Here is a 27833-nt window from a genome sequence, read left to right as displayed (position 1 = left end):
AAAATCACTTAAAACAACAAAGGTTACAGGGACGTTATAGTTAGGGTCACATTTTAAACATATCAAACCATAGAATTTCCCTATTATAGTTATAGTTATCTCAAGTAACTATAATTTGTGCCCTAAGGTAACTATAACTCGCTCATAACCCTTCAAATAACCAGGTTTCTTGCAGCATCTCCATCTTTTTCGCAAAAAATCACACCCACTTGACCCTTCAACCTTTTCCACATTTCAAACAGGATCCTCTGAAACCACCACACTTGGTAGTTTCACCACTCTACTAAGATTCCATATCCTATGATTATATGTTCTGACAGCATTGTTGAATTCTTTAATAACCTTCATGGATGATAAATATTTGGTCCACAATGAAGTAGACACTTTTTGAGGATTTTTTAATCTTGCTATATCACCCACTTGTAACTCCATCTTCCTCACAGCCTTGCAAATAGCAAACCTCTTCTTTCCCTCAGTCATCTTTGTTAATTCCACTGCACCCTTCTCCTGCACATCATGCTCAACACATTCCACACCTAGGGAGTCATTACAACTCTGGCGGTCTTTGACTGCCAGGGCTGTTTTGTCGGAAGCTCCACCAACAGGCTGGCGGTGCTTCCTTGGGAATTACGACCGTGGCGGAAGCGCCGCGGTCGCACCGCTGGGACCGGCGGTTTCCCGCCATTTTTGTCCCGGCGGTTTAAATCCACCAGGGCAGCGCTGCTTGCAGCGCTGCCCAGGGGATTACTAGTCCCCCTCCCGCCAGCCTTTTCATGGTGGTTTGAACCGCCATGAAAAGGCTGGCGGAAAGGGGAGTCGCGGGCCCCCTGCCACCGCTCCATGCAGCTTTTCACTGTCTGCATAGCAGACAGTGAAAAGCGCGATGGGTGTAACTGCACCCGTCGCACAGCCGCAACACCGCCGGCTCCATTTGGTGCCTGCTCCCGTGTTGCGGCTGAGATCCCCGCCGGCTCAGCGGGGATCTCCAAATAGGCCCCACGGGAGTGCAGCCGCATTGGCGGCCGCCCAGCGGTTTCAACTTGGCGAGCGGCGGTTGCCGCCCACCAAGGTTGACATGAGGGCCCTAGTCTTGTCATACACCCAGGAGGGAAAAACTAACGTATTAGTCCTCCTTTTCCACAACAACCACAATAAACTCTGCTCTGATTAGCGAATCCCGATACTTTGTTGCTGACTAGTTTCTCTTCCCTGTACTGTCAAACAAATAACACCGTTAATGATGCAAAGATCAAAGTTTAAACAGAAAAAAAGTAACAACTGTGCAGAAATACACAGGCTGTCTCGGTTGTAATAACACTGGGTGCGGGAGAGATGATGGACTGGCTGTGTATGATTTTCAATAAAATGTCCTACAGCAAGAAAGTTCCAGGTGACTTGAAGTAAGCAATCATTGTGCCAATCTCAAAGCAAAGGGGTCATAGGCAGAGTGCAGGAGGGAGAGGGAAAGAGGCAGCTTTTTATGGCCTGTAATATCTTTTCTGACAGCACTCCTGATACCGAACTGCTCCAAGCTGCTCTTGACAGAGAAACTACAAGATGAATAGCTTGTCTTTCAGGAAATATTAGCGCAGGCTCCAGAAATGAAAACGGGCCGCAAAATAAATAATATCTCCGATCATATCTTTCCTCATGCAATTTACCACAGGACAGCACAGAGGGGAGTGCTCATACCAGCCGTGTTAACTGGAGAAAACAGCTGGCTTGTCTGCATCCGCCTCGCTGGAAGTGCCAGGGTTTGCAAAGAGAGCATGCTCAAATTAAATCCATTTAACATAGCAATGTGGCAGAATGGGCACTCTTGCATGCTAAAAGAAATACCGATTAATTCTTACAGAATAGCATCGGATCTCACTGCAACCAGATAACACATACAATTGACAGCTGGAGACGAAATTGGCAGGCTAAATTGACGGGAGGACGCGTAGCAATCATCATTATCCATGTATCTGATGTGGCTTAGGGAACCACTTGGAATTTTGTCCTATCTTGTCCCAACTCGGGTTGATGAGACGGGATTTTATCATGTGAAACAAAATGAACTGCTTATGCAGGCAAACGTCACTTCTCCACTACAAATATCCACGAACCTGTTATGTTAGGTTTTGGAAAATCCCATGTTATGGATTGAGGGAGGGGGGATACGTAGTTGACCCCGTCACGCTTGGCAGGAATGCTTTTAGCCATGACATGTACGGGTGTAGAATAAAAAGGCTCGGGGCTCTGTGCCTCGTGTGAGGTAAGAGTACAAAACTGGTGTTGCCTCCTCACTTTGGGCTCTGCAGGTTTTTTAGGCTGCACTGGGCGACATAACGAATTGGCAATGAAGGGGAATGCGGTGTTGCTCGCCTGTTCATCCTGATCCGTGCCCCAACAGCTGGTTGCTTGGCTGTGGCAACAGACTTTCTGCGGGCACATTCCTGCGCTTCAAGTCAGCCCTGGCAGATGACTGTGACCGCATTCGCCTATTTTTCCTTCCGCAGTTCACCATTGTGGCCCCCCTCTGGGTGCGAGGGCCGCCTGCATCTGTCCTGTGCCGTAGAGTGTGCTGGTGCTGCTGGTATCCTGCATGTGGGTGAGTTCAAGAAGCATGCAAGTCATTCATCTCAAGGTGACTTTGGGCTCCTGATGGTGACCACATCTGTAAACATCAAAGGAAAGAATCCTGCTAAAAAGTGCCCATCCCACAGTGAGTGTACTGATCTCTGCTGCCTGGGAGTGGAAGATTAGTGGCTCCAAGTAGGCGTGTGAGCCCCAGTTCATCACCCACAGCATGTTTTCTCCCTCACCAGGTGCCTGTATTTTATCAGACTTGCCTGGTTGTTCCATTCAGCACCATTATATCTGCTTGCATACCACCTGCCTGTAGTGACCCATGATGGCTTCAGTACTACCCCTTGAGCCTTTTGTAGTTGAAGGCACCCCAATCTACACAAATAGCCCAATGGAAAGACTGGGTTAAAGCTGGAAAATTACTTCACTGCAGTAGAGTTAGAAATTGACCAATGCCACCCCATGCTCCTACATCCACGAGGCACCACCATTCACAAGCTGGGAAAGTCGGTAGTGGAGGCTAGACCACGTTTTACCTACTATATCCTGAAGCAGGCCCTCACTATGCACTTCAAACTGCTCACGAATCCTGATTGCGAGCAGTTTCTCCTTCGCTAAGTCAGGCAGCTTCCTGAAGAATCAGTGGAAATGTTCTATGTTTGACTAAATGAGCTTGCCAGCACCTGCATGCTGCCAGATGCCGATGATGAGATTCTGGCCCAGTTTATACAGGGGTATTTCTTCGTCAAACTGAGGGAGAACATCCTAAAGGTCCCAGGGATGTCTGTGGCTGACATGGTTACAATGGGGCAGTCGAAGGATCTTTCAAAAGTGTACGCTGCACACATAAAAGTGGCTCTACAATGAAAGGTGAAGACAGAGCCTGTCAAAGTGGTGGTGCCTGTAGGAGTATAAAAGAAAAAAGCCCTCCCCAAAGCTGCTGTGAGCGTCAAGGTGTGTTACACATACGGGAGACCCTATCCTCATCAAGGGAAGAGGTGTTCCGCCCGCAACAAACTAAATCATTTTGCCAATGTATTTCGCTCATCTGCTCCTCAAAAGATACAAAAACCCAAGTCTGTCAACATCATGCAGATGCCAGTTGCGTCAATAAACATTCTGGCACAGTCATTATTGCAAACTCTTCCACTATGGCCAGGTCTGCTCCCCACAGGCACTCAGGTATTTGCTTTTGGGTCTTCAACGTCACTCCCATTGGTGGGGTTGTTTACAATAGAGATCTTACGTGAGTCCTATTCAACTCATGCCAAAGTATATGTTACTAAGAGCGGCTCTGGAATGTTGCTAAGTTGCAGGACAGCGGAACAACTTCATTGAATCTACTTAGCTTTCAGTGGAGTGTGGACAATTTATTAGCCAAATTCTCCCAACTGTTCAATGGCATTGGATGTCTAAAAAACCGTCTCATACATCTTCATATTGATGAGTCAGCCAGTTGCACTGAGACATTGACAGATGGCTTCCATCTGCGCTGCAAGGTGGAGGATGTACTGAGAAAGCTTCAGCAAGCTGACATTGAGTGGGTAGACAGACCAACACACTGAGTGTCCTGGACTGTTGTCACTCGCAATCCTAAACAGCCAGGTGAAGTTAGGATTTGCATTGACATACGCCTACCTAACATGGCCATCCAACATGAAGGTCACCTAATGACCACTGTAGATGATATAGTTGCTAAAGTGAGCCGATCGAGATGGTTCTCTAAAATGGATCTTCACACAGGATATCATCACCTGCTGCTGGCTCCAGAGTGAAGGTCCATTACCACTTTCTCCACCCATGTCGGCTTATGACGATAAGAATGTCTCCATTTTGTAGTGTCAAGCACAGTGGGGATTTTCCAAGATACGATCAGAAGAGTGCTGGCTGGATTGACGGGAGTTCCCAATGTCAGTGATGACATTTTTGTACATGTCCCAACTATTGAGGAACATCTCAATTTGCTGAGGGTGATGTTCCAATGATTACAGGACAATGGTCTCACCTTACCCCGCAACAAATGTGCTTTTCTTCAGGAGAAGATTGCTTTCTTTGGCTACCATTTCTCTGAGGATGAGGTCATGAGTGATCCTGCCAAAGTTCTAGACATTCAACCAGTCCCAGCGCCTACCAGTGTTACAGGCATCCAAAGCTTTCTGGGGATGGTCACATATTGTGACTGTTTCATTCAAAATCTGACCACCCTCATGGCCACACATCAAGAGCTGACCAAAACAAATGGAGTGTGGCAATTGGTCCCACCCAAGGGGAAGCTTTTCAAGTGACAAAACAAGCTACCTTGGTGTATATTGATCCTCGCCATGAGTCAGAATTGTTGGTGGATGCCAGCCCCACTGGCCTTGGGGCAGCTCTATCTCAAAAACAAGATGGTAGTGAAAAGGCTCTAGTGGTATATGCCAGTGTGTTCCTCTTGTTTAAACTAAGAGGAAATGACACCAAGGAAAGCAGCACTCTTAGTCTGAGTAATTCATTTATTAAGGCACTTCCCAGATATCAAATGAAAGCACACAAATACATGAAAATAAGCATTTAACTCAAATCAAGAAAAACATGTGCATATGCAAGAATAATCACAGCTGTTAAACAATCACAGACAAAAATGTGCAATACATCTGCAGTGAATATATACATACGCTAGATAATTAGGAATTAAAATGCATCACTTTGGGGGTTAAATCCATCATCCTTGCCAGCACCAAGCCGAGGACCCCTGAAACAGCTGAGGCAGGAGACCCCCCCCAATGGATCAATCTCCCGGGCAGTGCGTCCACCCCACAGGTGAGTTAATGTCTTAGTGCTAAGGTTCCTCGTCTTTTATACCTTAAACTAACTTAAGACGAAGACTCTAAAAACCTCTTTGTCAGAGGCTGGTCTGGCTTGTAGTGGGTACCTAAAGGTACTGACACCTTGTGCCAGGTCCAGTTATCCCTTATTAGTAGATTGGTAGTGTTCTAGCAGCTTAGGCAGGTAGAGGTAGCTATAGAAGAGCAGCTTAGGCTGAACTAGGAGACATGCAAAGCTCCTACTATACCACTTATATCATATAGCACTACATCAGAAGAATCACAATATTCAGAGTTCCTACAAATAAAAGTACTTTATTTTAGTGACAATGTGCCAAAAATATCTCAGAGGATATACTCCCTTAGGAGGTAAGTAAAATACACAAAATATACACACAAACCAAAATCAGGTAAGTAAACAGTTAGAAAAGTAGTGAAAACACTGTAGAATACAATAGGATGCAATAGACCTAGGGGCAACACAAACCATATACTAATAAAGTGGAATGCGAACCACTTAGAGACCCCAGGCCTAGTGTCGTGTGTAGAGGGTCACTGGGAGTGTAAGACAACGCTGAGGGTGTCCAAGACACCCCACCCCAAGATCATGAAAAGTAGGAGTAAAGTGACCCTACTTCCCCAGAAACACACTAAAGTCGTGATGGATTCTGCAAAGACCACAACTGACTGCAAAGCACTGAAGATGGATTCCTGGACCTAAGGACCTGTAAAGAAAGTGGACCAAGTCCAAGAGTCACAAAAGTGTCCAGGGGGGCAGGAGCCCACTAACCCCCGAATTAAGGTGCAAAATGGCTGCTCTGGGTGGAAGAAGCTGAAGAGTCTGCAACAGTGGAAGGTGCCAGGAATTTCTCCTTTGCACAGAAGATATCCCACGGAATGTTGGAGGATGCAGAGTTGTTTCTTTAAAGAAAGACCACAAACAAGCCTTGCTAGCTGCAAAGGCTGCAGATAAAGAAAAAGGGTGCTGCCCAGGCCCAGGAAGGACCAGGAGGTTGCCACTTGGAAGAGGAGACAGAGGGGGCCCTCAGCAATAGTGAGAGCCCATGCACAAGAAGGCAGCACCCACATAAATATTTGAACACGGGTTCAAGAAAACTGAGCATGGTGGTCGTCTCAACACTACAAAGTAGGGTTCACGAAGCCGGTGGTCAACTCAGCGAGTTGAGCAATGCAGGACGGAGTATTGGTGACCTGGGCTGTGCTGTGTATGAAGGATTCCTTGCAAAAGTGCACAGAAGCCCTAGCAGCTGAAGTTCACGCATTACACAGGATTACTGTCTGGCGAGGGGAGGCAAGGACTTACCTCTGCCGAATTTGGACAGATGGACCACTGGACTGTCGGTTTCACTTGGATCCACCACCTGTGTTCCAGGGGTCACGCTCGTCACGATGAGAGGGGACCCAGAGGACTGGTGAAGCTGAAGTTTGGCGCCTGAGTTAGCAGAGGGATGACTCCGTCAACCCACAGGAGATTTATTCGTGGCTTCCAGTGCAGGGTGAAGGCAGACAGCCCCCAGAGCATGCAAAACCAAGAAACAGTCGAGAAAGACGGCAGGATTAGGTGCTACAATGTCGCTGGTAGTCTTCTTGAAACTTTGTTGCAGTTTTGCAGGCATCCTGAAGGAGTCAGCGATCGTTCCTTGGCAGAAGTCAAAAAGGGAGATGCAGAGGAACTCTGGTGAATTCTTGCACGTCGTCATCTGAGAAAAAGCCCACAGGAGAGACCCTAAACAGCCCTCAGAGGAGGATTGGCCACCTAGTCAGGTAAGCATCTATCAGAAGGGGTCTCTGACATCACCTGTTGGCACTAGCCACTCAGAGGCCTCCATTGTGCCCTCACACCTCTGGATTCAAGATGGCAGAGGTCTGGGATACACTGGAGGAGCTCTGTGCACCACCCCTGGAGTGGTGATGGACAGAGGACTGGTCACTCCCCTTTCCTTTGTCCAGTTTCGTGCCAGAGCAGAGACTGGGCATTCCCTGAACCGTTGTAGACTGGCTTATGCAAGGAGGGCACCATATGTGCCCTTCAAAGCATTTCCAGCGGCTGGGGGAGGCTACTCCTCCCAGCCCTTAACACCTATTTCCAAAGGAAAAAAGCCTGTCTGTAGGTCTGTGGGTTGGCAGCAACAGTAGCTGCAGTGAAAACCCCAGAGAGCGTGTTTGGCAGTACTCGGTTTCCATGCTGGAGCCCCGGGGATACATGGGATTTGCACCCCAATACCAGATTTGGCATGGGGGGGACAATTCCATGATCTTAGACATGTTACATGGCCAAATTCGGAGTTACCATTGTGAAGCTACATATAGGTATTGACCTATATGTAGTGCATGCATGTAATGGTGTCCCGCACTCACAAAGTCCGGGGAAATTGCCCTGAACTATGTGAGGGCACCTTGGCTAGTGCCAGGGTGCCCTCACACTTAGTAACTTTGCACCAAATCTTCACTAAGTGAGGGTTAGACATATAGGTGACTTATAAGTTACTTAAGTGCAGTGTAAAATGGCTGTGAAATAACAAATACTCAAGATTTGTTTGAGCTCCCTATGGGAAATGCTGCAGCCCATAGGGATCTCCTGGAACCCTCAATACCCTGTGTACCTAGGTACGATATACTAGGGAATTATAAGGGTGTTCCAGTGTGCCAATTAGAATTAGTGAAAATGGTCACTAGCCTATAGTGACAATTTTGAAGGCAGAGAGAGCATAAGCACTGAGATTCTGATTATCAGAGCCTCAGTGACACAGTTAGTCACTACACAGGGACACACATTCAGGCCACAAACTATGAGCACTGGGGTCCTGGCTAGCAGGATCCCAGTGAGACAGGCAAAAACAAACTGACATACATGTAAAAATGGGGGTAACATGCCAGGCAAGATGGTACTTTCCTATACTCTTGTCCTGCTGTTATGAAACTCAAATGCTGGCCATACTTGGTCTGTGTCAAAAACAGGCAAACTAACTGTCCAGGCCCCATGTGCGCATTCCTGAGACAGAGCTGTACCTTTCTCTGATGGAAACATTCTCAACCTTGTACTATCCTTCTGCAGCTGCATCCCTCATAATATGTTCCAGCATGTTAGGACCCTGCTCTGTTGAGAAGAGTGAAAATACGTTCAGTGTGGAAAACAAGCTTTGTGTAGAAAAATCCTGTGCCGCTGCTGTGACGGCAACTGAAGCTAAGCACAAAATGGAGTCAATGGTCAAGATGGAGTCGGTGGTTAAATACACATAGCATTACCGCCAGTCATGCTCTAACAGATACTGAGCAGCAATATTCTCATTTTGAAAAGGAAACCATTGCATTCTATTGGAGGTGTCACTATTTTCACCTATATTTCTATGGCCAACCATTTACACTTCACATGGACTATGTTGGAAAGATACGTCTGTGAGCAAGGTAATGTTACGCGCTGCACAAATGGAGTCCACAGATGAGGAGAAGGGTTCACTCTGGGTTACTTCAGTGGTCCCAGAGAATGTAGACAGAGATATCCACCTGGGTTCACAGAGGCATAGAACTAGCAAGAGCCCCTGCAGTAATGGGCCATTGTCACAATTCTATCGTACTATGCAGGGAAGTCCAGCAAGGTATTGATTGGCCTACTCTGGCTTTAAGATGCAAGGGGGTAGTGTTGGAAGTGGCCCTTTCTGCAGGGTTTCCCCTTTCCTTTTGCCTCTGACCTCCTGTTTCAGGACTACGTGCTGCATTTAATTTTTTCTGGCTTTAGGACTCTGGTGACTTTACTACTGCTGACCTAAAGTGCAAGTGCTCACTGTCTTAATGATATTGGTGATTGGTTTATCAATGATTGGCATATTTGGTTTACAAGTAAGTCCCCACTACAGTGCAGAGTGTGGGCCTGTGAATCATATGCACTTGTGGGCCTGCAGCACTGATTGTGACACCCACATGAGTAGCCCTGTAAACATGCCTCAGACCTGCCAGTGCAGTGTCTGTGTGTGGAGTTTTAAACTGCCATTTCAACCTGGCAAGAACACACATTTGCCAAGCCTAAACCTTCCCTTTTAGTACTTGTAAGTCACCCCTAAGTTAGGCCCAAGGCAGCCCTATTGGCAGGGTGCAGTGTATTTAAAAGGCAGGACATATACTGGTGTGTTTTACCTGTCTTGATAATGAAATACTGCTAAATGTGTTTTTCACTTTTGAAAGGCCTATATCTCCCATAGATTATCATGGGGATTGCCTTGAAATATTATTCAAGTTTAATTTCGTATTGGGAGCAGATAGGGAAATTGAGTTTGGAATCTCTGAACTCACAATTTAAAAATACATCTTTTGGTAAGTTGATTTTTAAATTGTAAGTTTAAAAATGCCACTTTTAGAAAGTGGGCATTTTTCTTGCTTAACAATTCTGTGCTTCTGCCTGTGTGAGGAATACACATCTGGGTCAGGAAGACAGTTGGGCTATTTGTGAGTTCACTCTAGACAGTCACACAAAGGGATATAAGGTGTGCCCTGCATATCCAGGTGGGTCTTCCAGGGCTAGAGTCATGGGAGGAGCTGACACTTGTACCTGAATAGGTCTGTGTCTGTCCTTACAAAAAGCAGTCTCCAACCCCCTAGATTGTGCCTAGTGCCACGGCAGGAAAGTCAGGGTATTGTGCATTACAAAGACTTTCTCTTGAAGTTTGCCTATTTTAAAGGCAGAAAAAAGTATAAGTACTTGACCTCTGAGACCATAACTTTAAAGCACTTCTCGACTGAGGACATTCAGTCAAGAAGAAGCAATAGATGCTGTAGGAAGGACTGCCACTCTGATGGTTGCTTTGTTGTGCTAGCCTGCTGCTTGCTGCTTCTGTCCTGGGAGTGAAAGGATTGGACTTTACATTCTACATCCTGCTTTCCAAGGTTCTCCAAGGGCTTGAACTAAGCCAGCCTCCTTTTAAGAAGTCACAGGGACAACAAACACTTCATCTGCCAGTGCATGGGCTTTTCTGCGAGAGTCCTGACAAGCCAAGTGGTGCCAAATCCAGTCCCTGAGGCCTTGGAAGTCTGAGCTTGAGACCTGAAGAGAAAGTCCACTCACTGATGTGCACCGGCAGAAAAATCAACACAGCACCTGTCCTGTGGCTGGAGAATCAACACAGCACCTGTCTCATGGCTGCAGAATCTATGCAGCACCTGTTTCACTGTGGCTCCATCAGCACAGTGCATCTGGATTTTCCATGCCTGGTCCCTGGGGCATCAATTTGTAATCTAAACTGCCTTGCAGTAGGGAACCGAGGCTGCGTGCCCGAAAATCAACTCATCACCTTTCCTGCAAGATAAGAATCAAAGCATCATCTCCCTTGCCAGTAAGGAACTGATGCATTTCCTCACCTGCGAAGAAAGCATCAACGCATCACCTACCTGCGCAGTAAGGAACTGACGCATTGTTTTGCTTCCCAACACCTCACCTCCCCTGTGACCCGCATTGCCTTTGTTTTTTACACATACCAGGTACTTTGTCCTAAAAAGATACATTCATTGATTCCTATGGATTTAGACTCATTTCAAGCTTTAAAAAGGGATATCTTTACTTGTGCATGTGGATTTTTGTTGTTTTGGTCTTGTTTTACTCAGATAAATATTGGCTAGTTTTCTAAACTTGTGTGTAGTACTTTTGTGATGCTTTCCCTGTATTACTGTGTGTGTGTGTACAAATACTTTACATATTGCCTCTGAGATAAGCCTGGCTGCTTGTGCCCAGGTACCAAGGGAGTGAGCAGGGGTTATCTTAGCTGTGTGGCTCCCTTGCCCTCACTAAAGTGAGGGTCCCTGCTTGGACAGGGTGCAAGCCACTGCCAACCTGAGAACCCATTTCTTAACAGCCCACAAGCCACTAATACCACTATTGACTGGATCATCATCAAAGCCACCTCCCAGGATTGAGAAGTAGATCCTTCAGCTACAGGAGTACCGCTTCTCTGTAGTGTACCGACCAAGATCACAAAATTCAGCTGACTATTTGTCCTGACATGCCAGACATGTCACGGTTGGTGAAGCATCAGAAGTTGAGGACATGGTAGAGAATGTACATCTGGCGACACAGTGGTTACTTCCTCGGCCTATCTCCCTGAATGACGTTATAGTAGTGACTCAGTCAGATGACTGTCTTCAACTAGCAATCTCAACAGTGGCATCTGAAAACTGGCACACTTTCACCCACAATGCCTCTCATCATACCGATGAAGCTCGATTGACATTGTTGTTGCTACATAAAGTTAGACACAAGCTTGCTGTATCCCCGAAGGGTGTCTACTGAGGGGACTTTGGTTGGTGATTCTCGTGTCATTGAAAAAGCAGATAGTGGATCCAGCCCACTCTGCCCACCAAGGAGTAGTGAAAATGAAACCAAGGCTCAGGTGCAAAGCATGGTTTCCTGGTTTGGATGACTGGGTATAATGCACTGTGAGACAGTGTTCTATGTGCTAGGCTCCTGTTCCTGCTGAACCGCCTGCACCCCTCATTACAGAAGCCATTCCATCCATCACCTGGAATAGAGTGAGTGCTGAGTTTGGAAGCCTACTCGATGGTCATTACATGCTGGTGGTGATAGATGATTTTTCAAAGTACCCTGAAGTGGAGATTCTAGAATCAGCAATGGCAGCACAGACCATGCCTCCACTGGAAAAAGTTATGGCCCCTCATGGTCTGTTAAAGGAACTCAGGACAGATAATGGTTCCCCTTTTTCTAGTCAGGAGTTTGTCGGTGATATATGGCCTCTTAACGGGTTCATCATTGGAAGATCACTCCACCCTGACTGCAGGCCAATGGTGAGGCAGAACATTCATGCAAACTTTAAACATAGTTCAGAGGATTGCGTTAGCCGATGGTCAGAACATGGAGTGCACTTTGTATGCTTTACTCCGTGAGTATCGTCTCACTCTGCATGCTACCACTGGAGTGTTCCCCAGTACACTGTGCATGAATTTGAGAGCGGGAGATACCATTCCCCATGTTGGAGAGACTTCTGGAATCAGAGAGAAGCCTGTTAATGCATTGCACTGGTGCAGTGCACAGAATGGCAACATGAAAAGGAGGAGATGGGCTAAGCATTCTTTTTTCGGATTGGTGATTTAGTGCTAGTCAAGAACAGACATCCGGGTAGCAAGTTCAGGTTGCCATTTGAGTTTGAGCCATGGAGAGTGAGTGCTGTGAAAGAAACTATGATCACTGCCCGAAAAATGGGGAGACAATGACGAGGAATATCTCCTTCTTCAAACTGTACAGGCAGCCAGATCCTGAGTCAGAGAATACTCACTGTGCAGCTCTGGAAGACGAACTTGGACGTGATAAAGAGGACATGACAGGTCGGCAAGTTAGTGCCTGTGCATCTCCACCATTATCATCTGTGGAGCTTGATGGTCATCACTGACAGGCAACTCTCTTGAATTCCAGGGGAGTAGTCAGACAGACAACACTGGTACAGATCAAGAAGAGCCTGAGATGAGTGAGTCTGGTTCTCCTAAGCAATGCATGGGGAGATATAATTAATAACCTCAACCAGTGACTTCCACAAAATTGAAGGATTTTGTATTAATCTGAAAATGCTCTCTTTACTGCTCAATGACAGTCTGTAACTGCATATCCTCTTGTTCATCATGTGATGGTGTCTAAAAGTTTTCAAGTTGGGATGTGGGTATAACAGGTGTAACCGTTTAATCTGCTTGCAGGGTCTGGCATGTTATGTCATTTTATTTGTGTTTTGTTTTTATGTTTTATTTTTGTTTTGGGTAATGGAGGAATGTTATGTTGAGTTTTGGAATATCCCATGTAATGGAGTGAGGGAGGGGTAATGTGTGGTTGATCCTGTTATGCATGGCGGGAATGATATTAGCCATGATGGGTATGGGTGTCGAATAAAAAGGCCCAGGGCTCTGTGCCTTGTGGGCAGTAAAAGTACATATCTGGTGTTGCCTCTTCATTTTGGTCTGGTGCACGTGTTTAGACTGTGCTGCATGACCTAACACACCTCACCCTCTCATCATGGTACAGACACATAAGCTGTGTCTTTTTTTCCATGTTCACATTTGTTACATGCCACCACTAATGGTTTGTGGTCCACCAACATGAATTCAACAATATCCTAAGGGTAGCTAGAAGTACAACACATACCATTTGGCCCACACTGACATAATAGAACTTTATACCACAACAGCACGGACATACAACTTGAGGCTTCATCATGCATAGGCAGTCATTGATAAATGATACAAATGGCTAGTGAATAGAAACTGGTGAATGGAGACGTGATGCCAGCACTAATAATCCACTGAACTGTACAGTTGACATACTCAACAAAAAGTCAAGGTCTGTTACTACTAAAGTCAAATATGTTGTGGTGATAAGAAATCAAAAAATACTTTGCCTGAAACAGATAAAACTGGCACAATACTAGCTTCTCAGAATCAAATGTCAGGACCTAAGATGCCCTTTGAATTGGAAGAAGGCTTTCAACAATATTTAAGTAAGCAGGGATAAGTGAGTACATTGAACAATACGTTGGCAGGAAAAAGTAAAGAAAGTCTTGGCAAAATCGTCAACAACATGGTAAAAAAATAAAAATGATATCTAATTTTTGGAGGAAACCTTGCACATGCCACAAAGAATACAGCATCTGTGGTAGAGGCTGATAAAGGTGTTCAGGTTTGCAATAAAAAATACCTTATGAAACTTGAATTCTGAAGATCTGGGAAAACCCATAAATGACAATGAAATTGCCCCAAAGTCAAATGAAAAAGAGCAACATAAGAACACATCCCCCGAAGGACTGGCTGAAGGTATGTCCACCATCATAACATCACTCATAGAGACAATTAGTAAACAATGAGTGAACCATTTGCATGGGGGCAGTGGTGAAGGGAAATCTGCAACTCCAACGGATACATGAACTAAAAGTGGCAACTGCAAAACTTCTAATGAAGATGATTTGACAATAGCATGTTCTTTCATAATCCAAATTGAAGTACATTTTAGAAAGAATTGGCCACCTAGTGAAAACGTTTTCTTCCTACAGTTTTTAAAAAAATTGTTACTACACAGGAAATGTATAAACAGCAGAATAATACAAATAAAATCCATATGGGTTGTTGTCCCACGTATCACTCTGCAGCTCACTACGATATACTAAATAGGCAGATCTTACAATTGCTACAGTCAATCGATGAATTGGATAAAATAAAATCACAAGACCTGGCAACCTTCCAGTTTGTTTTCGATGATAATATAGGGAAACAAATTACACGTACTAATTGAATAACCAACATTTGTCTAATTTGAATCTGGAGCAGGAGAAAAGAGGTGGTTAACTGGGCAGTAATTGCAAAAAATAAGGACCAAAAAGAAATACTCACACATATTAATGGAAGCAAAATTGGGCTATGCACACCCTCTGGACTTTCAGTCGGGACCTGATTAATTGTTTTACAGGGCACTGATACACTACCATTAAATGAAGGGGATAATCTTAAAATCACACTAATAAATGATGAGCAAACAATAAGGTAGATACATTGGTAGAACTGCATTATGAGCCTCAATCCTTAGCTCAGTCATGGGTACTTAAAACCATAAAGAACATTGGGCAACAGCCGTCCGACAAAGCAACTTCTCAAAAATAACCCGACCTTGACACCATCCAGATCTATTCATGGAACATCGCCGACTTGGATAGCTAATTAAAGCAAGGGGACCAAAATGAATTACTTTGTTAAACAAATATTAAGTTATCTGCTTAAGGGAAACTTGGCAAACAATAGTCATTTCTCAAATTATACAGTGTTGGAAGCATTAGCCATGAAGAGCAGAATGGGATGACTAAGTGGAAGTTTTCTAATATAGCCTTAGAACCCGTCGTAGCGGCCTCTACCGGCTATTAAAGGCCCGCTCCCCACGTTAAATGCCCGAGCCGAAGGCGAGGGCATTTAACAAGGGAGAGGGACTTTAATAGCCGGTAGAGCCCGCTACGGCGGTTTCTAAGGCTATTAGAACATTCTGCCACTCAGGGCAGAATGTTCTATTAAAAAAAAAAATGTTCACGGAGCCCGAGGGGATTAAAATCCCCTCGGGCTCTGTGAGGCTTTGTTCACAGCTGTTGCTGTGAACAAAGCGAACATTGGAATGTTGGCGCTGCAGGCTTTTACCAGCCAGTAAAAGCCTGCAGCACTCCATTGTTTTCAATGGAGCCCCCAGCATTCCAATGTTCTAATCTTAATTAACAATAAATTAGACAGAGGGGAGACTAAATTAATCACAAGCTCAAGGAAATATTTGGTGGGGACCTTACAATTTATAAATAAAACTAATTGGATATAATAAATCTATATTTCCCTCCACAAGCACCTAAAGATAAAGCAAGGACAATCTCAGTCTTAAATGAACTTGAATTATTAATAGACACAATAAAGGTGACCACTCTAATAATAACCCAAGAGTTTAATGCAAATCTACTAAATATTACAAAAGAAAGAAATCTTGGAGGTTCAGTGGATGATTTATGAGTCAAGGAGACATAAATCGTTGGATAAAATAATGGCTGCTACTCAATATTATCCTGGCTTCCTGTTTTTAAGTGAAAGACTTAATAACGCTTGGCCAACTATGCGTTCCAGGCAATTGGTAAGATGTTCCTCATTGACTATATATTTGTAAAGTTATTAGAATTTTCAAGAGTGCTGATTTTAAAATAGTTAAAAGAAAAGGAAGTAACCATCAACCTCAGCACATAAGGCCAAAGACCTCATATACCTGGCTGAATTACTCCATTGTAATTTCAAGGAAAAACATTATCTGAAATAGTGTTTTTGATCACAAAGTAAAAAACTTGTGGGATCAAGACTTCCTCATTGAGCTAAACATTGTATTTACAAATCTCACTACTTCACCTGTTGCTTGGGTACAGAAGTGGGAGATATTGTTAACTTTCTTTCATTAAGCTAGAAGCAACGTGCACTTTATTCGATCTCAAACTGAAAACATTATACAAACACTGAAATCAAAGGACAAAGAAATTATACAAATAAAACTACATCTTAAAAAGAAAATATATGCTGTCAAAAGAAATGAGCAACAAGAAGTGTAGTTAGAACTGCTAAAAGCAACACGATCTAAAAATGTATTTAAATGTTACTCTGTGATGAGTGCTACAAGCAAAGTTGTGACTACATGTTACTAAAAGGAGGTGATAAATATTAATCGCACAACAGCACAGCGAAGGTGCTACTTTCTAAGTCAAACTATACAATAAACAGAATTCTGCTAGATATGAAATGGCTTGTGAAAACATTATTCCTTTCCCAAAGAGAAGCAAGGCATCTTGTTCTTCTGGCTCTAATGGAATTCCCACAGTAATAAAAAGATGATCCAGATAAATGCAGCAATATGTTGGCAACTTTGTTTTCAACTGTGAATGCTAATAGACAAATACTGCCACCATGGAAAGGATCAACTCTGATACCAATTCACAGGTGTTGTCCAAGATCAGATACTGTCACGGTTTCGGGCGGGTCTGATCAGGACTCTGGTTGGGACACCTCTTGAGGTCACCGAATATCCTAAAGAGGTAGTATACTGGGGAAGAAGAGCAGCTAAAGGCATACACGGAAAGGACAGCTATGAACAGGCACAGGAAAGTAAAAGCAGAGCAACCCTTGTGTGAACAAACAGGAAACAGATTACTAATGGACAAACACGCTGGGGTTGTACACAGAGTAAGGCGCAGAACCTCCCACAGTGGCAGGGAATGTCAATGCCTCCGTGCAGTTTGCTCTTACAGAGAGTCACCCTGCCAGCCCCATAGAAAGGAGGCAGCAGAAGTGATTCTGTCTCTGGAACCTAGTGCACAGACAAGGATAGTACTTACATACACAAGACACGCTCTTGTGGGTCCAGCTGGAAACACAGTGGCGATTCCTGAGAAAACAGCAATAGCACACCGTCACTGTTAGGCACGAAAGACAACGTATAACACTGGACAAGGATGGGGGCTGGAATTGCCTCCTGGAAACCAGGAGCCAACCCCAGAACAAAGGAGGACACTTATACACGGGTGAAGGCTGATAGAACACTTACCAAACACAGAAACAGAAACAGAAGGGAACAAACTAAGAGGCAGAGGAAAGAACTAGGAACAGGCTCAGGCTGAAGCAAAGGCGGGACTAGGACTTGAAAACAGGGCGCAATCATCTGGCTGGGACGAACAGAGACAGGACTGGGAAACGGAGAGCAGGCTCTGGCTGGAACAGGCAAGGACAGGGCTGGAATACAGGGAGTAGGAAATGAGCAGTAAACAGGACTGGGAAACAGAGAGAAGGTTCAGGCTGAAACAAGGCAGGATCAGGGCAGAGAAACAGGGAGCAGGCTCTGGAAGAAACAAACAGGTACAAGGCTAAGATATAGGGAGCAGGCTCTGGCTGGAACAATCAGGAGCAGGGCAGAGAAACAGGAAACAGGCTCTGGAAGAAACAAACAGGTACAAGGCTAAGAGATAGGGAGCAGACTCTGGCTGGAACAATCAGGTGCAGGGCAGAGAAACAGGAAACAGGATCAAGCTGGAACAGAACAGGAACAAATCTGGAACACCATCCGACAAAGGGTCTGTAACACAAAGGAATCGTAGTCCAATGCATGACGGGGAGCTTGAGGAAATGGCTGCTTATAAGCAGTTCCAAGCTGGGCTGCACAGGAGAGGTCACAGGTGTGTGTAGTTTTAGACACTTGCAAGTCCTGGAGGAGAGGATCCGGTGAAAAGGAGCAACTGGACTTCTCCCATTGAAAACAATGGGAAACAGAATCTGGGCTTTCCTTACTACCAGGCTGTGCATTATGGGATTTGCAGTCCCAGGAAGCAAATGTAGTACTACACAAGTGTACCATGGAGAAAAGAGAATCAAACAGGAGTCAGCAAGGGACTCTAGATAGGTGTTCAAGGTGATTCCCAGGCTTCCGACAGTCCTCTTACAGTGCCCCCTGGAAATGGGACGACAGAGTTGTAACAGATACAAGCAAATGTCACTTCATAGCATTACTCCACGCAGAAAGAGAAAAGAAAGTGCTGCCAGAATGAGCTCAAAAGTGCAAGATATTACACTTCCATCATAAAGGACTCCATCATGATGTTCTGCCGTTGACATAGTCTTGCCAATAAAGCAGTAGGGTATTAAACTCTAAGGGTAATAAGATATTAGCTTGCTATATCAGTTTCTCAACAGCTTTCAATCTGGTTGACAGAAATAAGCTTTGATCTGCAGTGGGTGTTGACTGCCTGCGGAGTGATTGGGCGAAGCGCCTGGCAGAAGCACACATTGTATTTGTGCTTAGAATTTTATGTTTTACCTGATATTTTCACCTTACCATAATGTCTCTTCACCCTTTGGTTTAATAGAGAAGAGTTGATGGTCTAATATGTCTTCTGTTGTTTAAATGTGGCCATATGGAATACACAACATAGATTCACATGTTTAAATAGAAGGTTACATTGCAGTGGTAACTGGGTGGGGTGGTAAGGTAGAAAGATGTTTGCAACTGCCCCGGGGTATTGCATAGTTTTATTAAACTCCAGAACAAATGGAGGAGACTGACTTTGTCTTGAAGGGCATTCCAGAAAAGGTTTTAAGATAGCTTAAGGAATCTCAACCTTTAGGAGGCACTCTAGAATTTTGAGACTGTCAGGAATCTAGAGGTGGTGCATGGGGCAGGCAACTAGATTATATAATTACAAAGGGTAAAACCATTAGAGAAAAATGTCACTTTGGGTTTAACAGCTGGGAAGTAAAGAGACATGCTGTAAGGATGAACACAAAGGAAGGGAAAGCGCTGAAAATTCCGGTATCATCTGTATAAAGATGGTATAAAAAAAACAAAGTAGAAGATAATGTCACTACGTCAGAACTGAATGTGGGGCACAGCTATTGTCAAGGTGGGGGTTGATGAGAGAAAGGAACATCATGAGACTGAGAATTAAGTGGATGGAGAGATAGTGTAATGAATTTTCCATTTTTCTAACTCCCAGTTCAGGCCCTACTTCTGTAACATAGGGTTCTGGTGTGAGGCATCCCTAAACTTTTTGTGTAGCTCACTGTCAGTGGTGTTATTGGTTGTGTCAGGATTATTAGCTTTGGACATGTTCTGGTGACCATCTGCCCCACTCTACAGAATGTAGAACTGCACAAACCAATGTAAGTGAGTTAGTTCAGGCATTACTAAATATCAGATGGAAAAAGGATTAGGATGAAGAGAGAAAGATACAAACATACAAACCTTTAAAGCAGCTCTCTCTCTGGGTTCATGTTGTGTATCACAGCAAGGTAAATAATGAATATTAACTGGTACGACATTGTCTCTATACAAAGGAAAAGAGTATGCAAGACTCTAGTAATGATTATTAATATAAATAGCTAGACTGATGATATGAGACAGTGTACTTACCAGCTTCCAAATGACGTGCCATGGTGTACATACAAAGAAATTATGGAAGACAGTAAGGAAGCAGTCAAGCAACCAGGGATCCACTGCAAATAAAGGGAGCAAGGAAAGTGGACATTACAAAGGCATTAAAGCTGAAACAAAATCCAAGAGCAGAGTCAGGTAAAGAGTCAGAAGTTCAGAAGACCGAAAAAAACATAAGGAGAGAAATTCATAAAATAAGGGATGTATAGGTGAACAAAGTCAACAGCAAGCAAAAAGTCAATATAACAGGAACGCTTCTAGGCAGTTTCTATTTGCCTTCCTGATGTTTAAATAGTGCCTCTTGACTGAAAGTCCCAAACCTTGTCTTTAGTTGATTTGCTAGTCATGGGTCACAGTGTCCAGAGTCAGTCCACCACAGTCTTATAGGGAAACCCTTTAATGATCTTCTAATAGCAAGTATCAAACTTGCCATTGCCTGCTGAAACTCCTGACCTTCTGCCCCTCCCCCCTCCTTGGAGCTGGCTTCTTAGGAAATTTTCTGTGTCCTTTCACTCTTCTTGAGTATACAATGGCTTCAATCTCAAACTCTTGACCCCTAAATCTTCTAACAGGTGAAAGAGGTACAGTGAACTTAGATGATCCAAGTTTCACCCTTGATCTGTAAAAATGGGATGCACTCTGCACCATTTCAGAAGTGTTAAAGTTGCTGTCCCTTGCCCCGCTAAGATAGTCACTGGAAATTAACCTACAAGTAATGGTGTAAACCTAGGATGAAAAAAACAGGTAATGATAGCAAATGTGTTGAAAACCAGACTAAATTCACCTTCTTGTATTTGTGTGAGCTTTGGCAATGATATTCCGAGAACCGTTTATAGTTTGCCTTGGCCTGTTGTAAATTGAGAAGGGTGCTTTCCTATAAAGTCGAGCTTGAAGAGCACACTGCTTCAACTGACAGTATAGAAATGCCTGAAAACAATTGTGGATGGAAAGCAAATGAGCAGTAAAAAGCACATGACCAAAAGATGAGATGAATGCAGAGAGCTGTTATAGACAAATTTGACTAATGTTAGCTAGGTGGCCCATGGTTCTTCTTGATTAAAATTGTAACACTGCCGATACTGTTCTAAAAACTGATTAGCTTTCTTGGTCTGACGATCAGTCTGAGGGTGATGACCGCTTGATTTAAAATTTCTGGTGCCCAAATAGCATGTTAATTTAGTCTAGAAATGTTTTAAATTAATTGAAAACCCTGGTAAATTATGATTTCAGATGGAAACCCATGAAATTTTCCCTTTTCTGAAAACTATGGGCAATTAAGGAGTACTAGGTACTGTGTACAACAATGAAGTGTACACAGTTAGTGAAACATTGCCATGTACTTTATACATGAGTTAAGTCTATAATAAAGTCCAAGAAAATATTTTTCTCTGGTTTAGCTGACATGGATAATGGAATCAATAAACCTGATGATTTTACACAAGAAGGTTTCTTTTGAGCACAGCATTGAAATTGTTTAACCTACTTTCTTAGTAAAAGGCTCAAAAAGTGTTTCTAAGGTCTAAACATTTGCTTTCACTGATGTGTCCCGCATTAGGAGAGCTATGATACCACTTGTTAGATATGGGGTTTCTGGTTGACAGAAGTATGCACCCTGATCAAGCAGGAACCATGATCTTAGTCAGAGTAAGTCATAAGCGCACCCTAAATTAACCCATTCTCAACCTGTGGTACCATGCACAAAGCAGTCAGGTTTAGTTTAAGGGTCAACATGTAAAATATTTGTGCAACACTTCAAACAATTAAACACTCAAAACACCACACAAAAAGATACCACACCTGGTTAGAAAGATGGAACTTAATTTAATAAATAATACAACACCAAAATGACAAAAAATCCAATAAGTAGAAAATGAGTTCTACATTTTTAAAGAGTAAACGGTAAAATAGCACTTAGAGGTAAAAAAGCGCCAACCAGGGATATGTGGTCTCTCCGGACCGGGACGAAGTCAAGAGTTCAGGCCGACCGCGATGATGCGCAGGCTAGCTACAGGGACTTCATTGGGCTTGCTGAGCCAAAGTACCTTAAATCCAAGTGTGGGAGTTTTGTATTAGTTCTGAATCATGCTGCAGAGGAGATGTGTCACGTTTTCCCATGCAACTGAGGATATGCGTTGAAGTTCCCCATGCAGCGGTGGTGATGCGTCGGAGTTGAGATGGGATTGAGTTCAAGTGCGGGTGCATTGACGTCAAGGTGATGCATTGATTTTTATGAGTGCAGTGGCTGCGATGCAGAGTGCTGTGTCATCATTGATGCTGTCATGAAAGGGGATGGAGGGACCTTACACTGGAGGAAAACACTGCAGTGTTGGTTCTGAAAATCATGCACTGGTTTTATTCATGTCACGGCACACATGTGCCGGTTCTGTCCATGCAATGGTAGAGATGCAGAAGTTCTGCTGGGGCAGCACCTTAATATCTACCTCCAAGGGCCCATGACTGGGGTGGCACCACTTGGCATATCAGGCTCACAGCTGGAAGAGCCAAGTTGCAGTGTTGGGTTTGTTGGAAGTCTTTTATGCCCCTGAGATTTCAGATCCAGAGACCACTCAGCTGCCCCTTGGGGGCACTCTCGGTTCCAGGTTAGAGAGCTGCAGATCCAGTCCTTCTCACCATGGTAAGGAGGGCAGAAGATGGCTGGTCAGCACAGCCAGGCAACAGATCTTCCGGAGCAGAAGTCCAGCAGAGTGGCCGTCCTTGTAGCAGCATAGCAGCCCTTCTTCCTGGTAGGGTATCCACAGGTCCAGACGTTTACTGAAGTGGTAAGGTCTGAGGTGCAGTTCTTATACCCAGTGATGCCTTTGGAGTGTGGAAAATTGAAAATAAGCCTTTGCAGTGCACTGAAGTCCTCCTTTCCAGCCCTGGCTTCAGACTCACTACAGGGGGATATGCAGCCCTTTGTGCGGAGGCAGCACACAGCCTATTCAGTTGTAAGTATGAGGCTGTGGCCAGTTCCTCCCTCCCATACTGTCAGGGTGGCCCTTCAGGGGCCATTGAGTCACACCTAAGCTCCCACTGTGTGTGTTGCTGTCTAGAGGGTATACACAAAGACCAGCTGCCACCCAAACCAAACAAGTGATCAGAGATGGGCTGCAGACACACAAAGCTAAGAGTAGGAAAACAGCAACTTTCTAAAAGTGGCATTTTCAAAATTGTAACAATAAATCTGACTTTTCCATTAAAGAGGGTATATCATTTCAATTCCATAGGTACTGAACATTAAATATCCTCCTCCTCTCAATCAGGAATTACAGCTTATTTATGGTAATAAAAAATTACCAATGTTATCTAACGAGAGGTGTAGGCCTCACAGTAGGGTAGGCGAAAACGAATTTGGGGGGTTTTTCACTACCAGGACATGTAAAACTGAAAGGGACATGTCCTACTTTTTAATTACTTAGCACTGTGTCAAATGGGCTACCTAAGCCCTACCTTAATGGATGACTTATATGAAATAAAAGTGGAGTTTGAGGCTTGTGAAAGTGTTTTAAATGCCAAGCTGATATGGCAGTGTTACATTGAATTCAGGCTCAATGGCAGACCTGGGACACGTTTTGGGGGGCTACACAGAGCCCATGGCGTGGTCTGACCCAGGTCTGTGTTCTACTGTAAAGTCCATTCCCTGTAGGGAGATGGACCTCCTCAACAATTTTGGGTTCTCACCCCTCATTTGCATTAGCCACCTGAGGGGCCTGTGGTCTTCTCCATCTGGAAGTGAGTCCCAAACAAGTATGTTCTCAGCTTCTTTAGTGCTCAGACCACAGCAAAGGCTTCATTTTTAATGGCACTCCACCTCTGTTCCTGGGGAAGTAAATTTCTGAAGATGAGAGCTACAAGTTGATCTCAGCCCTCATTGTTAGGCTGAGAAAGAACTGCTCCTTTGCCATGCTCTGAGTCATCAGTATGTAGAATTAATTCCCTGAAAACGTCAGGAGCCTTGAGCACAGGGGCTTTACACATGGCCTGTTGAAGGGAGTCAAATGCTTTCTGGAAAGCATCTGTCCAAATCGCATTTCTTGGCTGCTTCTTAGAAGTCAACTCAGTCAGTGGGGCGACAATGTTGCCATATCCCTTTGCAAATCTCCTGTAATATGATGGGAGGCACAGGAAGGCCATCACCTCAGTCTGAGTTTTTGGGGGCTCGCAGGCAATAATGCTCTCTATCTTGGCCTAGAAGGGCTGCACTTTACCCTGACCCACCGGGTGTCCTAAGTATACCACAGGCCCTTGCACTATTCTTCACTTACTGACCTTGATAGCCAGACCTGCATTCCACAGGGCGTGAAGCACTTCATGCAGGGGAAACAGGTGGGCCTTCCGACTCCTACCGAAGACAGTTATTTCATTAAAAAAAGCAACACTTAAGGCTTCCATATCCGTCAGAACGTGGTTCACCAACCTCTGGTCTGGAAGGTAGCAGGGGTATTGTGTATTACAAAGGGCATATATTTGAATTGGTAGTGGCCCTATGGTGTGGAGAAGGCCGGACACTCCTTGCCCTTGCTCGCCCGTGTGTTTCTGTGCCATCCGCTCCACACGTTTCTCTTATATGCACATGGAGTTCACCCGAAGTCCTATAAACCCACGCAAATTCATTTTACTAGTATGAACTAATTTTACACTCCTTTTAGAAAATGTGTTGATGGTGCTGCAATACCTGCCCCGAAGCACACTGCACACAATGTAGTTTAGAGCCCATGTTTAGATCTCGGAAGAACCAAACTTCAGAAACTAACATGCTTGTGTGAGAAATCGTCTATTTGTAGCTGCTCATAGATTCCCTTCCATCCGCCACTCATTTGTGTCGCATGTGCGTCAACCTGAAATGCCTCCCAACTGTTAATTATTTTTGTTGCAGAATTCAGCATAAAAAAATACAGAGCCGCATGGAAACCAAACATCTTCACACCTTGTATTTTCACAGGCTGTGTGTTTTCGGCTTGTCCTTTCTCATGCGTAAACTGTCAAGTGGCTTTTCAAAAGAAAATGTCTGAGTTTTTTTCCCAGACAATTATCATAGTCATACTTTTCATGACGCTGCAGATTTATAAAGCATTAAAATCTGCTTGAATTAATGTAATTCTTTTTAAAGCACTTAAGATTCCAAATCTTCATTTTTGAATAGTGCAAAATGCTCCTAGCCATTAATAGACATGGTGCAGGATAGGATGGACATGTTTAAAAAAATTAGTCCCTTTAGCTCAAATGACACAATGATCCTGATAGTGGTCTGCCGATTCTCTGTGCCCTCCTTTCCATGAAGAAGTACTGAACTTGCACCACTACCGTAACAAATCCAATTGGTAAATCCACACTGCCAGCTAATAAATGGGGGTTTGAATGGTAGGGGTTTCACTTTTTTGAGGCACAGTATTCACCAAAAACAAGTGATATGTGATAATGTAAATCCATTCCCACCTCTTTTAGGCCCATATTTATGAAAAATGACGCAAAATTGTGCTAGTGCAGTTGTGCGTAAAAAAAATTACAGCTGGCTAACAATGTTCCTTAGCACCATCCATGCGCCATATTTAAAGAACCACGCACCACAGTGCTAAGGGAAGGTTAGTGTAAAAAATGTTTATGTTAACCAGTACAAAATGGCAGAAAGTAAGATGAGGCTAATGCTACAAAAGTGGTGTTAGAATGTTTTGTGGCACTTTTTTGATGCAAATCATGCTTGCGCCATAGTTAGCAGCATTAGTGTAAACAAAAGTGTGCGAGCAAGAAAAAATGTATAGGGAGACAAGATGGAGAATGCAGGCCAGGAGAGACCCCAGAGAGATCCAAATGAGCCCACTACAAGCCAGAATTGACCAGCAAAGTCCCAGGAGAAGGAGAAAAGGAAGCAGAAGTGTAGCTTTAGTGAGAAGGAGAATGACATCTTGGTCAGAGAGGTGACAGAGCACCAACATCAGCTCTTTGTCACCTTCAAATTACCAATAGGTAGGAGAGAGGCTATGTTGAAGGCAATAGAAGATAAACTCAACAGTGTGACAGAGGTGACGAGGACTGTCACTGATTGTAAGAAGCGCTGGCACAATTGCAAGCACAGAACTAAAGAGAAACTGGCCAGGAGCAGAAAGGTAGCACTGCAGACTGGAGATGGAAGTCCCACATCCCAGGAGGATGAGCGAGAGAAGATGGTGGCAGCGGTCATCCCGCAGGGGCTGGTCACCCGAACCGCAGAACATTGCAGCCATTCTTGCATCTACGCAACAAGGAAACCTGAGATGCACTGATGAGTGTTGTCTTGCAGGAAGGAAAAAAAAGCTGTTTGCTCACATACACACAATGTGGTTGAATCTCACAATGGATGGTGCAGGATTCTGGACTCATCACTCAAAGTGTGGAGGTGGATGAATGTGGACAGCTCACTCCCAACCGTCACTCCATCAACACAAGTAGGGTGGCAGATGAGTCAATTAATAACTCACATATCTCTAAGAACAAATTCCAAGTATATCTGAACATCTCCACTTGTGGAGTGAGCACAAATCTGGAACAATGCCCATGTCTTGTAAAGTTTACACAGTCAAGTCAATGAAAGAGGTACGTATGTCGAAGACCATGATTAAAAAATCAAAGTGGGTGTAACACTCTGGGAACTGTGGACTGGAAGATTGTGTAAATGGTGACTATACACAAATGATTTTCAGGTTGCATAGTGTGCCTTTAGGAGTCCACAAATGTGTGTCTTGATGTGGGGGTCTGTAACATGTCACTGAGCCACCAGTAGCAAGTAAATGATGAACCATGTCAACAGCCACTATAGTCAAATATTGGCCTTTTACTATCCCATTGCAGAGGATGATACTTGAACTCATGCGGACAAGCCTGTCCTGGAATTTACAGATGATATGGATGACGAGCTGCCTACCATCAATGAAGAGACTCTCTAGAATGTCATGTGTTCCTTCCAGGCACCACCTCCAGTCACAGGGAGGACACATAGCGTTGCAGGGTTTCCACATGAACCACCGAACTGCCAACACACAGCACTGACCAGTTCTGCCACAGCCCTGGACTTTGAGGAACTAGACATTACCTTTCAGAAGACAGCAGTAGGTGTCTAGCGAGATCTGGCACAGCAGGTGCGGGTGGGGATGGAGACCATGGCAGGCAGCCTAGAGAGAGTGCAGAGATGCCTCAGTCCAAATAAGGATAACTGAGCGGCCATCAGAGGCACCCACTCCCGCTATGTGGACTCCATCAGTCCCTGCCCGATATAGCTGCTGTCATAAGGCATAGGCTTGACCAACTGCCCTCCCAAAGTGGTAGCAGCATGATAGCTAACAGGCTTGGGGGGCTATACAAAATGCCCTGGCGTCCATACAGCAGGAAGTGGTTTCCCCCAGGGAAAACATGGCTGCCTACCACCGTGATGTAGCAGAAGTGTTGTGAAATCAGCAGTTCCTCCTTGCTGCAACGATGCCTTATGTATTCCCACAAATGGCACCTGCCTGGACCTTTGATTCCACATCTCTATCCCCTGATGTGTAGGTAGCCCTCTCAACTTCAACAACTGCACCACCCGTGGTACAGGAGGCACCACACACATCAGAGGACGAAGGTGTGGAAGGAACAACAGTCACACCTACAACCACCTGGTAGCACCAGTCTGTGCCACATGGACAGCATCTCTCTATTTCTGTGCTTACGATCATGTCAATGTTGTGACAGCTGGCAATGTGCCCTCTTCACTTCACCACTGTTGACTTATCTTGTATGGACTGTCATTGTCTCTATTTCTACCTATTGTCAATTTGGACACCTCCTCATTAATTCACACTTCTCCTACAAATGTCACATGACATGTCCCTCACCTTTGGACTCTGAATGAACATTAAATGGCTCAGAATCCCTCATGGGGTCAGCGAATTGGACATTGTACTGCACTGGAAAGAAAATGTGCACATGTAAATAAATCACCATATTCACATGTATCATGCTATTTTTTC

This window comes from Pleurodeles waltl, chromosome 4_1 (genome assembly GCF_031143425.1).
Source record: "Pleurodeles waltl isolate 20211129_DDA chromosome 4_1, aPleWal1.hap1.20221129, whole genome shotgun sequence".
Classification (NCBI taxonomy): domain Eukaryota; kingdom Metazoa; phylum Chordata; class Amphibia; order Caudata; family Salamandridae; genus Pleurodeles; species Pleurodeles waltl.
This window is presented reverse-complemented; position numbering follows the sequence as displayed.